Here is a 12,433-nt window from a genome sequence, read left to right as displayed (position 1 = left end):
TAAGATGGGCTGGATGTGTATCTGAAGGGTTTGTTATAAGAATTTCTACAATGTCCTTTTTAAAACGGAAATTAATATGATAATATTAACATGAGATCTCCATTCATCTTTAACTGACAGTCATGATACACACCTAATCGACACAGTTTTAATTGGGTGGAGCTCATATAATCGTAAACATATGCATCTAATTTAAATCATAATATGGTAGAATAACAATAATATTCAAAGTTTCTCAAGATTAATTCAGATAGAACATGTTATAACTCTAAGAAGGAGAATGCAAATGATTGACAAGTTTCTATTCCACAAAATGCAGAGGATATTTCTTAAATTTGATATGGATGAATAAAAGTATGATTATGAGCTAAATGAAGAACTCATTCTAATAAAAAGCAAGCAAAAAATATTGCACAAAGGATGATAGTTCATCCATCTTGCCCATGGTGTGTACTTCAAACCTTTATGACAGTACACATTCATTCATTTGGACACTCAAAAGTAATGTATTAAGTATTGTTTCTTCACTCTAAGCACTGGGAGTACAGAGATGTATCTATTTGTTCCAGGAGCCCACAGGCCCTAAGAGTGATGGACAAGCAAGCCAAACATTATGGTATTTCATGGTAAGTAGCTTGCTTATATTATGCACGGGGTGTTGTCAGACCACAGAAGTTGATCATCAAACTCAGTCTAAGAGAGGAATGATTCTAAGAGTTTATACTAAAACTGAGCCAGGTCTGAAAATTAAGAATAAGATCTATAGTGGAAGGAAAACATTTTAAGAGAGCAGCATAGATATTACACTTGTTCAAATTTTATATCTTCTTCTAATAGACAATTGAGGTTAGGAATACTGCCATTTTCATTTTTATGTCTCTGACTTTGTAAAATTCTTGCACACAGTTGGTGTTCAATCAAGATTATTAAATGAATTAAATGTTAGATAAATAAGTCCATCTGATTAGTCGCTCAATGTACACATAAGCAAAACTGAAGATATATACTTAATAAGACATACATTAAATGCAAGTAAATTAGTAAATAAAGTCAGAAGAGATTGAAGACAGAAAAAAAGAAAAAGCAATGAAGAAGCATAGTATGATAAATAAAATTGACTTGTTAGAAGTGATGTTGACATATGTAAAATATAGGAGTTTGGAGGAACACTGAAGACTATTTGAGTTGAAATAAAAGGACAGAGAAAGAGAAGTAAATTCACAATATAAGAATAAGCTGGAGTGACTATACGCTGTATTCCTGATATTGATGGGAAACCTGTGATAGCATCATATCAAGGTTGAGCAATTTGAATGAATACAGAAAGAGATGATGAGTCTCAGATGCAAGACAGGCCATTGTCATTAACATATAAGACAATTAACCAGAAAGCTGAAGTGTATAGTGAACTACCATCCTGGAAAGCAGCAACATAAGAAATCCATCTGCCTGAAGCTTGGGATAAATGCTGTAATAGAAGGAAACAGAAAGAAAACATGATTAATTCCTCAGCTCCCATTTCATTTCTGACTCTTCCATCCAGAAGAATACTCATAAAGCTGTAAAGGGGATAAAAGTGGTATCTGGTGGAGCTTGAGTCTTAAGAATAGAAGGCCTTAAGAAAGAGACACAGGGATTTAAATCCCTAAATCCTTTGATTTGGGCAAATTATATTACCACAGGATTATTATAATGTAGAGATAAGATGCCTGAACTGATGGCAGTGAACTAAGAGGACAATAGGGAGTGGGAAAGCTAATGGAAGACTGGAGATGAAGAAAAACAATCCTGATAAAAGCAAAGTGTACCCTCCAAAATACAAATGTTGAGATTTCCATTATTCTCAAGGAGAATTCTGTGATGGATAACTTAAAATAATGTTCCCTTTAGAAGAGTTGCAAGTGTGACGGGAAGCCAACCTGGTTTTATCTGGAGGTGGTCATGGAAAACTAATTTAATCAATTCTTTTATTCCTTCACCCATCTACTTATCTGCTCAGCAAAGTTTACTGAAGGCTCTCCATGTGCTGGCAAGAGTAAGGATTTAGGTAGTTCACAAAAAACAAAATTATGATTCACGTGAAGTACCACATTTGGGTTCAAGCAATCAACTGTAAGCATGTAGAGTTTTCTACTCTTGGAGGCGGGAGGGGACATACTTAAAAAAAAAAAAAAAAGAAGAGTTTTGACAAGGCATATTTGTTCCAAAAGGGCCACAGCTACATTGAAAAAATTAAAAACTCTCTTCATGTCAGAGATACTGGAGGTGACTGTTTGATATTTGGACTAAAGAATAGAAAGAAGTTTTCGGATGGAGAATGACCACTCTTCAAATAGGTAGAGGGCTATCACATGAAAAAGAGGGTGAAAGCCAGATCTAGGAACCAACCGCCAAAAAGTTTGATTCATTTAGAATTGAGAACAGAACACAATCTTTCATTAAACAATCCATGGAAAAGCTAGAGACTACTTATTGATGATTTCTTGGTGATAGTAGAATGGTCAAGTTTAAATGACCCCTCATGTTATTTTTAAACCTAGAATTAGAGTATTCTGTTAAAGTTTTATAATTCTTCATTAGTCTCATGTTTAAAAAGTTATTTGGAGATAACATTGACAATTAGTAGAAAGGAGTTTTTTAATAGAAAATTAATTCAGCTTTATATAATCTTGAAAAGATGTAACCAAGAGACCAAATAATTGTCTATGATTTTCAAAATGGTTTATTCTGAGAACAAAGACTGGTTGTTCATATTTCCTATATGACAATGGGTTCAAAGAACATAAAGGGTATTCTGCTAGAACAGAGAGACTAACAGACTCTTACTAATTTTTAAGTACTGGATAGGCTTCAGAGAGAGGTTGTGAAACTTTCACCACAGGGGATTTTTTATGAGAGAAGAGCATCTCTTTTGGATGTTTTAGAGATTCACCTCACCATCCATGTTTCAGACAGTATCTAATATGATGTCTCCATGGGTTCTGCTTCCGTTCCTATGGTCTTTGAAAATGTCCTCTTGTGTGTTACAATATTTCAGTCTCCTACTGCTATTGGAATAGCTTCTCCATTGGTAAGTACTATTTTGCACAATTTAATTTTATGATGGTGATTAGTGCTTTATTGGTTCTTTTCTGTTAAATAAATAAAGTCACTAACTTTAATCCTTTTGACATGAGTTATACTGGATTATTTCAATAAATTAAATATCTATATATTCATTGTAAGTACTTTCTAATATATATTCTATGCTACTTTTGAGTCCTATTATTAAATATGATGAATAATGTTCTCAAGAATATGAGATAACCTCTTCTTATTATCAAATATCATAAAAACACAACTGAAAACATTTCTCTATCTTATTAACATTATCTTTACTGAATCAAACTGAAATTTAGAAATACAATTTTTGTAATTGTAAAATATATTTTGCAATTTCTCATTCTATTAAATGCACTATTTATTGCAACATTTTTTCCTGGTTTAGTTTCATAAAATAGAAACATGTTTTAATCCAAGTGGATCTAACTTAATCCAATTTAATCCAAATAAGTGTTTAGAGCAGTTCAGGGGTGATACAGCAGCTTTGAATTGCAGGCTTTTATCTTCCTACTCAAATATTTTTAACTACCAGAAGCAAAATCCCAAACCAAGTGATTTTGCCTTCCTTTGAAATAATTTCTTGAGCTCTAACTAACAATTTCTGCTCATATCCCAATGGCAGTAACTCAGCACAACCACTCCTGGTTGCAAGAAAATGTGAGACATCAGGAAACTTATTTGGATAGATTATTCCCCACACATACAATGGGTTGGTGTTAATAAGAAAGAATAAAATGAGCATCATCTATGCAAATAATTGTCAGCCATAGAATTGAAGGGACTCAAAATTTCAAGGAAAGCAAGAGTATGTGAAGTTAGTATCTTGAGAGAAAGGCTAGAAGAAAGTGTTCCCTTAGAGGAAAGCTGTCTCTTATCTAATGCTTAAGTTACTGTAGTCAATTGCTCTCTAATTCATAATATTTAGTTCAGTAAGAAACAAAAGCATACAGTCAATTCAACAAACATTAGTTAAGCTCCTATTAATGGATCGAAACTTCTTCAGGAAAATTCCTTGAAGAATGTTCATTGTTTCAGGTACAGTTCAGCTTGCAAATGAAATGAATACATGAAAAATGAAGACACAAAGAAATGGAAAGAAATTCCATGCTCATGGACTGGAAGAATTAACATAGTTAAAATATGTATATTGCCTAAAGCAATCTACAGATTCAATGAAATCCTTATCAAAATCCCAGTGATATTTTTCATGGAAACAGAACAAAGAATCCTAAAATTTATATGCAACAAAAGACCCTGACTAGCCAAAGCAATCCTGAGAAAAAAGAACAAAGCTGGAGACATCATACTCCCTGACTTCAAAGTATACTACAAACCTACAGTGATCAAAACAGCATGGTACTGGCACAGAAACAGACACACAGATCAATGGAACAGAATCGAGGGCCCAGAAATAAACCCACAAATATATGTATAGCTAATCTTCAAGAATGGAGCCAAGAACATACAATGGAGTAAGGAAAGTCTCTTCAAGAAATGACTTTGGAAAAACTGGATAGCCACATGCAAAAGAATGACAGTAGACCACTATCTTACACCATACACAAAAATTAACTCAAAATGGGTTAAAGACTTGAATGTAAGACCTGAAATGATAAAATTCCCAGAAGAAAACATAGGCAGTACTCTCTTTGACACTGGGCTTGGCAGTATCTTTTTGAATATCATGTCTCCTTAGGTAAGGGAAACAAAAGAAAAAACAAACAAACAGGGCTTCATCAAACTAAAAAGCTTCTGCACGGCAAAGGAAAGCATCAACAAAATGGAGAGACAACCTACCAACTAGGAGAAAATATTTGCAAATCATATATCTGATAAGGGGTTAATATCCAAAATACATAAAGAACTCGTACAACTCAAGAACAAAAAAACAAATAACTCAATTAAAAAATGGGCAGAGTATCTGCACAGATATTTTCCAAAGAAGATATATACATGGCCAACAGGCACATGAAAAGATGTTCAACATCACTAATTATTAGGGAAATGAAAATCAAAATCACAATGAGATATCACCTCACACCTTTCAGAATAGCTATTATTAAAAAGACAAGAATGGGGCTCACCCAGTGGTGCAGCGGTTAAGTTCACATACTCCACTTCAGCAGCCTTGGGTTCGCCAGTTCAGATCCCAGGTGCAGACCTATGCACCACTTATCAAGTCATGCTGTGGCAGGCATCCCACATATAATGTAGAGGAAGATGGGCACGGATGTTAGCTCAGGACCAATCTTCTTCAGCAAAAAAAGAGGAGGATTGGCAGTAGATGTTAGCTTAGGGCTAATCTTCCTCAAAATAAATAAATAAATACATAAATAAATAAATAAAAATAAACATACAAGAAATAACAAGTGTTGGATGGGATGGGGAGAAAAGAGAACTCTCATACATCACTGGTAGGAATGTAAACTGGTACAATCAGTTTGGAAAACAGTCTGGAGATTCCTCAAAAGATTAAAAAGAGAACTACCATATGATCCAGCTATTCAATTTCTGGGTATTTATCCAAAGAATACAAAAACACTAATTTGAAAAGATATATGCACCCCTTTGTTCACTGCAGTATTATTTACAATAACCAAGACATGGAAACAACCTAAGTGCCCATCAGATGAACAGATAAAGAAGATGTAGTATATACATACACACGGTGGAATACTACTCAGCCATTAAAAAAAAATAAAACCTTGCCATTTGCGACATGGATGCACCTTGAGGGTATTATGCTAAGCAAAATAAGTCATACAGAGAAAGACAAATAGTGCTTGATTTAGTTTATATGTAGAAGACAATCACACAAACACACACATAGATACAGAGAACAGACTGGTGGTTACCAGTAGGGAAATGAGGTGGGGGAGGGCAAAAGGGGTGAAGAGGAACATTTGTATGGTGACAGATGGAAACTAGACCTTTGGTGGTGAACACGAGGTAGTATATACAGAAGTCAAAATATAATGATGTACGTCTGAAATTCATATAATGCTATAAACCAATGTTACCTCCATATAAATAAATAATCAAACAAATAAATAAATAAAAGTTTTACTGAACCACATTTAAAAAAAAGGAAGAAGAACATAATGCCTTTGCCCTCAACAAGTTCACCCTGAAACAAGTGACAAAATAACATACACAAATAATTATAGCACAGTAAGATAAGTACAAATCGAAGTACTTATTCCATTGGAATAAATAGTAAAGAACAATTTATTTTCACTGGCATGGGAGGAAGGTCAAATAAATTGAAGGTAATGTGGGATCAAAGACTATAACAATTTTTTAAATGGGTCAAGGTTTTACAGAATGTGGTTGGGAGAAACCATTCATTTTTTGAACAGATGTATGTAGACATGGTTTTATAATCTTCTTAAAAGAAACTTCAAGAGGGTAATTTAAAAAATAGATTTTATGTTCAGAGTTCACTGATCCATTAAATTGCATAGTCTCCCATGTCCCATGACTTAATTTGTCATAATTATAAGTTGAAGAAATTTCTCAAAATCCATAGGAATATTATTATAGTCCTGGAAATGATAACCCCATGGAGAAGATTATAGCAGAAGGCTGGCAGATGATTCAGGGGTTGGGAACCTAGATAATAGAATAAGTCAACTTTCATACTGAAAGACATATAACACAAAGTGATATCAAATGGGCCTATGAACTCATTAGCTTATTTTTCACCTTTTAATATTTCACCACTGTATTCTCTACGTCCCAAATTGACACCCCTGAAATCAAACCCATTGAAGTGTTTCATTCAAATATTAATACATAGGAGGTATCAGGACAAAATTCTTCACAGCACCCTGTGACTGGATTCAACCTCAACGATTAGAGAAGATACTCTATCACCTGTAATAATTGAAGTTTTTTTCAGGTATTGCCATCTGTATAGTAAGATAGAAAAGAATTTAGTGAACTACAATTACCATACTGAAAATATTCTTAGACTTGCATACCCATTTTGAAAAAAAAAAGAAATAAGAGAGGGAGAAGAAAAAGAAAGGGAAGGAAAAAAAAGTCAGGAAAGAAAAGAATGAGATCCTATAAGATAAAATCAAAATGGATTGTATGTTGAAAAGAACCAAAACTAATAAACTAATATAGCTGTTTAACATTTTGCTCAATGTACAAACTGACATAAAAGTCAAATATGTCCAGAGATGACATGATTTTTAATCAAAAATAATGGAGTTTTTTCAGATAATACTCCTGGAGGCCAACGACTTAAGGAAGTAATGGCTAGAGTGAACAAAACTTGAAATTACACTGGTTAAGATTTATTTGCCCACATCCTTTCAAAGACTTGAGAAAAATGAAGCTAACCACAGATAAGAATGAACTATAGATACAACAAAAACATTCAATGAAAAGAAGGAACTAAGATTTCTGAGAAAAGTAAATGTTTTTACATTAATAATAATTTGTTAATAAATTATTGATTTACTTAGACCTTTAACATGCCAACTTTTACAATTATAATGCACGTGAAAATAAAAATGATGCAAGTCCTTTCCACTGAGGAGGAGAAATCCCACTGCCATCTGCATTACACACTCCCATATTCTTAGCTATTTCTGACAGAAGCACGAGACTTAGTAGGAGCTATTCACTTTTAAGCAGTTGATTATGTCATGAAATGGAGAATTTCATCGAATAAAAACACAGATAAGTTTTCCAATTTTTTTTTATAATAAATATTGTAATATAATATATGTAATTTATATTATCTAATAGCTCCAATATTAAGCTAATTTTGAAATTCAGGTTTTAGTTAGCTCAAATTATTAGTTGAAAATGAGCAATTAACATTTGTCTTTGTGGAGGTTTCTTTCAATACTAAGTTTCATCCATTTTATCTTTATTTGAAGACTTCAGTCACCTTGAATATATTTGACAGTTCTTAAAAAGGCTCTGGAAAATCTAAGGCTCATTGTCTTGCCACTGGTCTTGTTTACTTAATTTCAACTCCATCTTCTTGAACTTCAGAAACAGGATTTTCTATTTCATAACAAGAGAAAATGAGGGAAAGACTATTTAAAATAAAAAGCATCTTTTCTTTTATTACTTTTGTACTGTACCTAAAGAAACAGAACAGATTATCTTGCAGGTCATGAAGCTGTGAGTAGCTTCATAAGTTACCTATAAATATGATTTAAAACAAGGAGTTTGCATAAATCTATGGCCTATCTTAATGTCCTTTGAATTTTAGTTGTGACTATTATAAACCATATTTTGAAAAGACGACTTTAAGTAACCCAAATAATCATTTTAAAAGTATGTCTTAAGAAGGCTGCCTGACATCAGAACATTAATTTTTGAATCATGACGACTAGGAAACAATTCTAACCCTCCCAGTTATAGATACATTCTATTGAATGAGTGACTTTAAAGTTTTCTAAGTCTTAGTTTTTCATCTGTAAGGTGGGGATGACACTTGCTTTGCAAGATTTTTTGAAAGAGCCAAATAAAATAATAAATATAAGCACCATAATGCCTGACTCATTAAATATCATTCACCTTCTCTCCTGGCATCTAAAATATAAGTTATGTTCGTAATGCATCATTTTGAATTAGGAATTAGAAATTAAATTAAAAAACTTAAATTTTGTGATTTCACAAAGCAAGCACATATCTTTTGCAGAAAAGAAAAAGCTAGCATCTCAGTATGATTACTCCACAAGTGAGCAAATCTAAGAAACAGATGATGCTTTATTGACTGTGTGATTATACTTAGTCTCCTCCTGGGGTTCATTGTTATTTTTCTTAACTTGAAAGTTACCACAATTTATATGGCTCTCTAAAAAGTACTTTGTTTAAAAAAATGAATCCAATGGAAACTAAAGTGGTAGGAAAATTACGAATAGAGTTGAAAGAAGAAAAAACTCAGACTCAGAGGAAAGAATAAAATTAAAATTAATCATAATTCCCTTTTGGGTGTTTGTCCCTAAACAATAACTTAGATTATTAAGCTATTAGCTACTTGTTTTGGTTTAAGAGGAAATGTATGACTTTTTCTTTTGTTGTTTGTTTTAAACATTTGAAATTTTATTTTCTTTTGATATAAAACTATGGAACACTCAATCTATACCATGTTAGGAAGTATAAGAGAAAATGGGTTAAACAGTATTTAGAAAGTAGTATCAGTAAACTTTATTAGAAGCATTAGATGTGTTTAAAAAGTTGATATTAATTCATAATCTGCAAGTGCAAAATGTGTATGACTTAAATGTTAAAAATCCCACGTTAATCTACAATTGTGAACCCAGATTTTCTGCAGGCTTCCAAACCAGACCTAGCTAAAATGTGCAAGAGTCAAGGGATAAATAATATTATAAATATATATACTTTTACTTACATATGTGTATAATCAGTTATGTTATTTGTGTATGTGCATATGTGTAGATACACATATATCAGTTATGTTGCCTAAAGTCATCTGTTAATATAGCTATGAATTTATTTCAAAAATTTAACCAAATACTATTCTTAATAGTGTAAATGTGTTTTCTAATGCCGCTAAAGTTATTTGAATTTTTCACTTTCATAGAGTCCAGACTGAGCTGCCAGATGCTGAAACTCTCCTTCTGGTTTCTAAGCTTGTTTCACATCCAAACCTTTCCTGTGTAGCACTAAATATTTGCTGAAAGTTGCTTGAACATGTAACTGCTTGGGAGTTGGAAGAGCTTGGTTTGGAAGGGCTGTAACATCTAATCTTCTGTTACATCTGGTCTCTCATTAACTTAGCTTCATTAACTGCAGCTAGTATACTGCAACATCTTCCTTGTTTACATCTTTTATCAGTAAAATAACTAATCTAGAGTTATCATGCTATAAGCTTATTCAGTCAGTGTTGAATGGTACCATCTCACCATTTATTCTTCAGAACAGTTTTCATGGAGATATAGCTGATATCCAGCATTCAAGCTTCATGAAGTGTCCCTCAAAAGCTTTTTTTTCTGTGGTTTGTAAATAAACACTAGTGCTTCATTCTTTTGGCAAGATGTCCAGCTGCACAGTAAAGGTAGCTTCTCCTGCTCTGTTCACGGCAACACATACATAAGCCCTTGCATCTGAAGCTCCAACAACTTCACAACGAGTGAATGAAAACCCTACTAAGACACTATGATTTTGTGAATATCATTTGATTGAGCTGGTCTTCCAAGCACTTTGAAGTCCATTCTGCAGACTCTTCCTTCTTCAACAGACATTTCTCTGGCACTTGAGTGAATCGTGGTGAGTAAAATTTCTCCTGGATTGCATCCTGATCATTCACATCTCCCTTTGAGGATAATCTTCTTCTTATTTGTGATATAGGAACTTGCTGTCATGCATGTTCTGAGCTGTGCTGTGTTAAGTCTTGTGCCTCACTGTCACTTGAGCTTGAAACATAGCAATCTGCAAGACATCTCCTCAGATGCTAGCTGTTGATTTCCATTTTGAAGAAAGCTGTTCTTACATTTCAGCTTTCTCTCCAGATCTTGAATCAAAGCTTCTTTCTTTTGATCCTTGTATTTCACGATCTGGAGTCCTTGGTATGGGTCTAGCATTTGCAGTTGGGGATGGCTTATCATTTACAGATTGGCAAACTGAGGGTTGTCAATAGTTGGAGTCCACAGTGGAAGGAATTTTACTGCTACTGTTATCAGGCTGGGATGACAATATGGAGCCGAGGAAGCTGCCTCAGCACTGGGTGGTCATAGGTGGCTGTAACCCTTTGGCTGTGGTTTGAACCAGTAAGCTGCTGGAGAGCAGTGGGGAAAGCACAGGAAGATATGATGATGTGGGAGCTCACAGCTGAAGAGGCAGAAAATCTTTGCTCTGTGCACTGGAGGAGAGAGATGATAACGAAAGACTCTTTGTTCTGGCTAGAGAAGCTGAAGGTTTCCATGGAATGTGTATTTTTCTATGCATTTTTTGTCTTGAAAATTCTAATTTAAAAAAATGGAAGCAAAAATAATTTTTAAAAACAGAAAGGACAGACTCTTTCATATAAGACTCAAAGTCAAGTGCCCAACAGGGCTTATTATTAAAATATAACTTAGAATAGTAACTTGAGTGTGTAATGGTATGCATTAAATACCAAAAATTCTTTGCTTTTCAAATGGGCTACAACCTTTGGGTGGTAGAAGCTTTCATTTTATTTGAGTTTGTAAATGTTGTAATGAATGTTTTACTTTATAAATGCCCAAGGTCTCGTTGAAATATGTTTATTTTAAAAACATTCCGATTATTTATTCTGTTATATGCTGATAGGTGAAAAAAGATCAGCAATATGAGGTAGAAATGAGCATTTATAAGTGTTCTGCTTATAAGTCTGTTTCAGACAAAAATGTTTTGAGGGGTGTGTGTGTGTGTGTGTGTGTGTGTGTGTGTGTGTGTGTGACTAAAAGAAAGAGTAGTATAGTGGAGAAAAAATCATGCATTTTGGAATCAGAGGACCTAATTGGATGTCCTTGGGCCTGTCAAGCTTTGTGAACTTTGATTTCTTCGTTTTTAAAATGACAGAATATGTACCTACTGTGTTATTATCCCTATGTGTGGCTCTGGCCCTCACGGCACAACAGACACTTATAGTGCACAGATTGTTCACAGTCACCTGATCTTGTCCTCATTACTCATCCTGATAATATAGTCTACCACTACAATTTGGCCTCAAGATTTTTTTTAGAAGGAAGCTAACCTTTCTTGAATATTGAATTTACTAGAAACCATTCTGGGTGCATGCATACATATTATCTTATTTATGTATATGTATAATACCATGGAGTAGTTATTTTTAATTCCCATTTTTCACAAATAAAACAAGCCTAAGAAAAATTCACTGACTTTTCTTATAACACACACTGGTACGTAGGAAAGTTAGGAGAGTTCACCTCATGTTTCAATCATCATTATACTGATTCTTTACCACTTTTATGACACATGTACACTTTTTCATTTAGCCATAACAAGAAAAATAGGTATGATTCTTACTCATATTTCACAGATGAGAAAATTAGGCACTAGAGAGCTTAAGTGTCTTACTGTCACAATAATTTAAGTGTTAAGAGATTAACCCCAGGATCATTTGACACTAGAGCTTCAGCTGGTAACAACTACTCTGTTAGTACCTCCGAGGGGGACAAGGGTCACAGTTTAAGTGTGATCAGACTTATTTAACTACCCATCATCAAGATAAAAACATGCTCCACCCCAATCTTAAAACAAATGAATTAATAGCTCTGATATTTGGAGGAATTTAGCTTTTTGACTCCTATTACATTTCTCTCTGATATTTGAAGGAATTTAGGTTTTTGACTCCTAT

The 12,433-nt window shown here is 33.6% G+C and overlaps 1 pseudogene; it reads right to left on the bottom strand.

Annotated features, from left to right (window-relative positions):
* Positions 1-9,651: 9,651 nt before the first annotated feature.
* On the bottom strand, positions 9,652-11,017 carry LOC124242647 (myotilin-like; annotated as a pseudogene).
* Between the last annotated feature and the right edge of the window lie 1,416 nt (positions 11,018-12,433).

The sequence above is a fragment of the Equus quagga genome, chromosome 7, assembly GCF_021613505.1.
Source record: "Equus quagga isolate Etosha38 chromosome 7, UCLA_HA_Equagga_1.0, whole genome shotgun sequence".
Taxonomy (NCBI): domain Eukaryota; kingdom Metazoa; phylum Chordata; class Mammalia; order Perissodactyla; family Equidae; genus Equus; species Equus quagga.
Note: the sequence above shows the minus strand (reverse complement) of the source record. Positions and strands in the feature narration are given on the sequence as shown.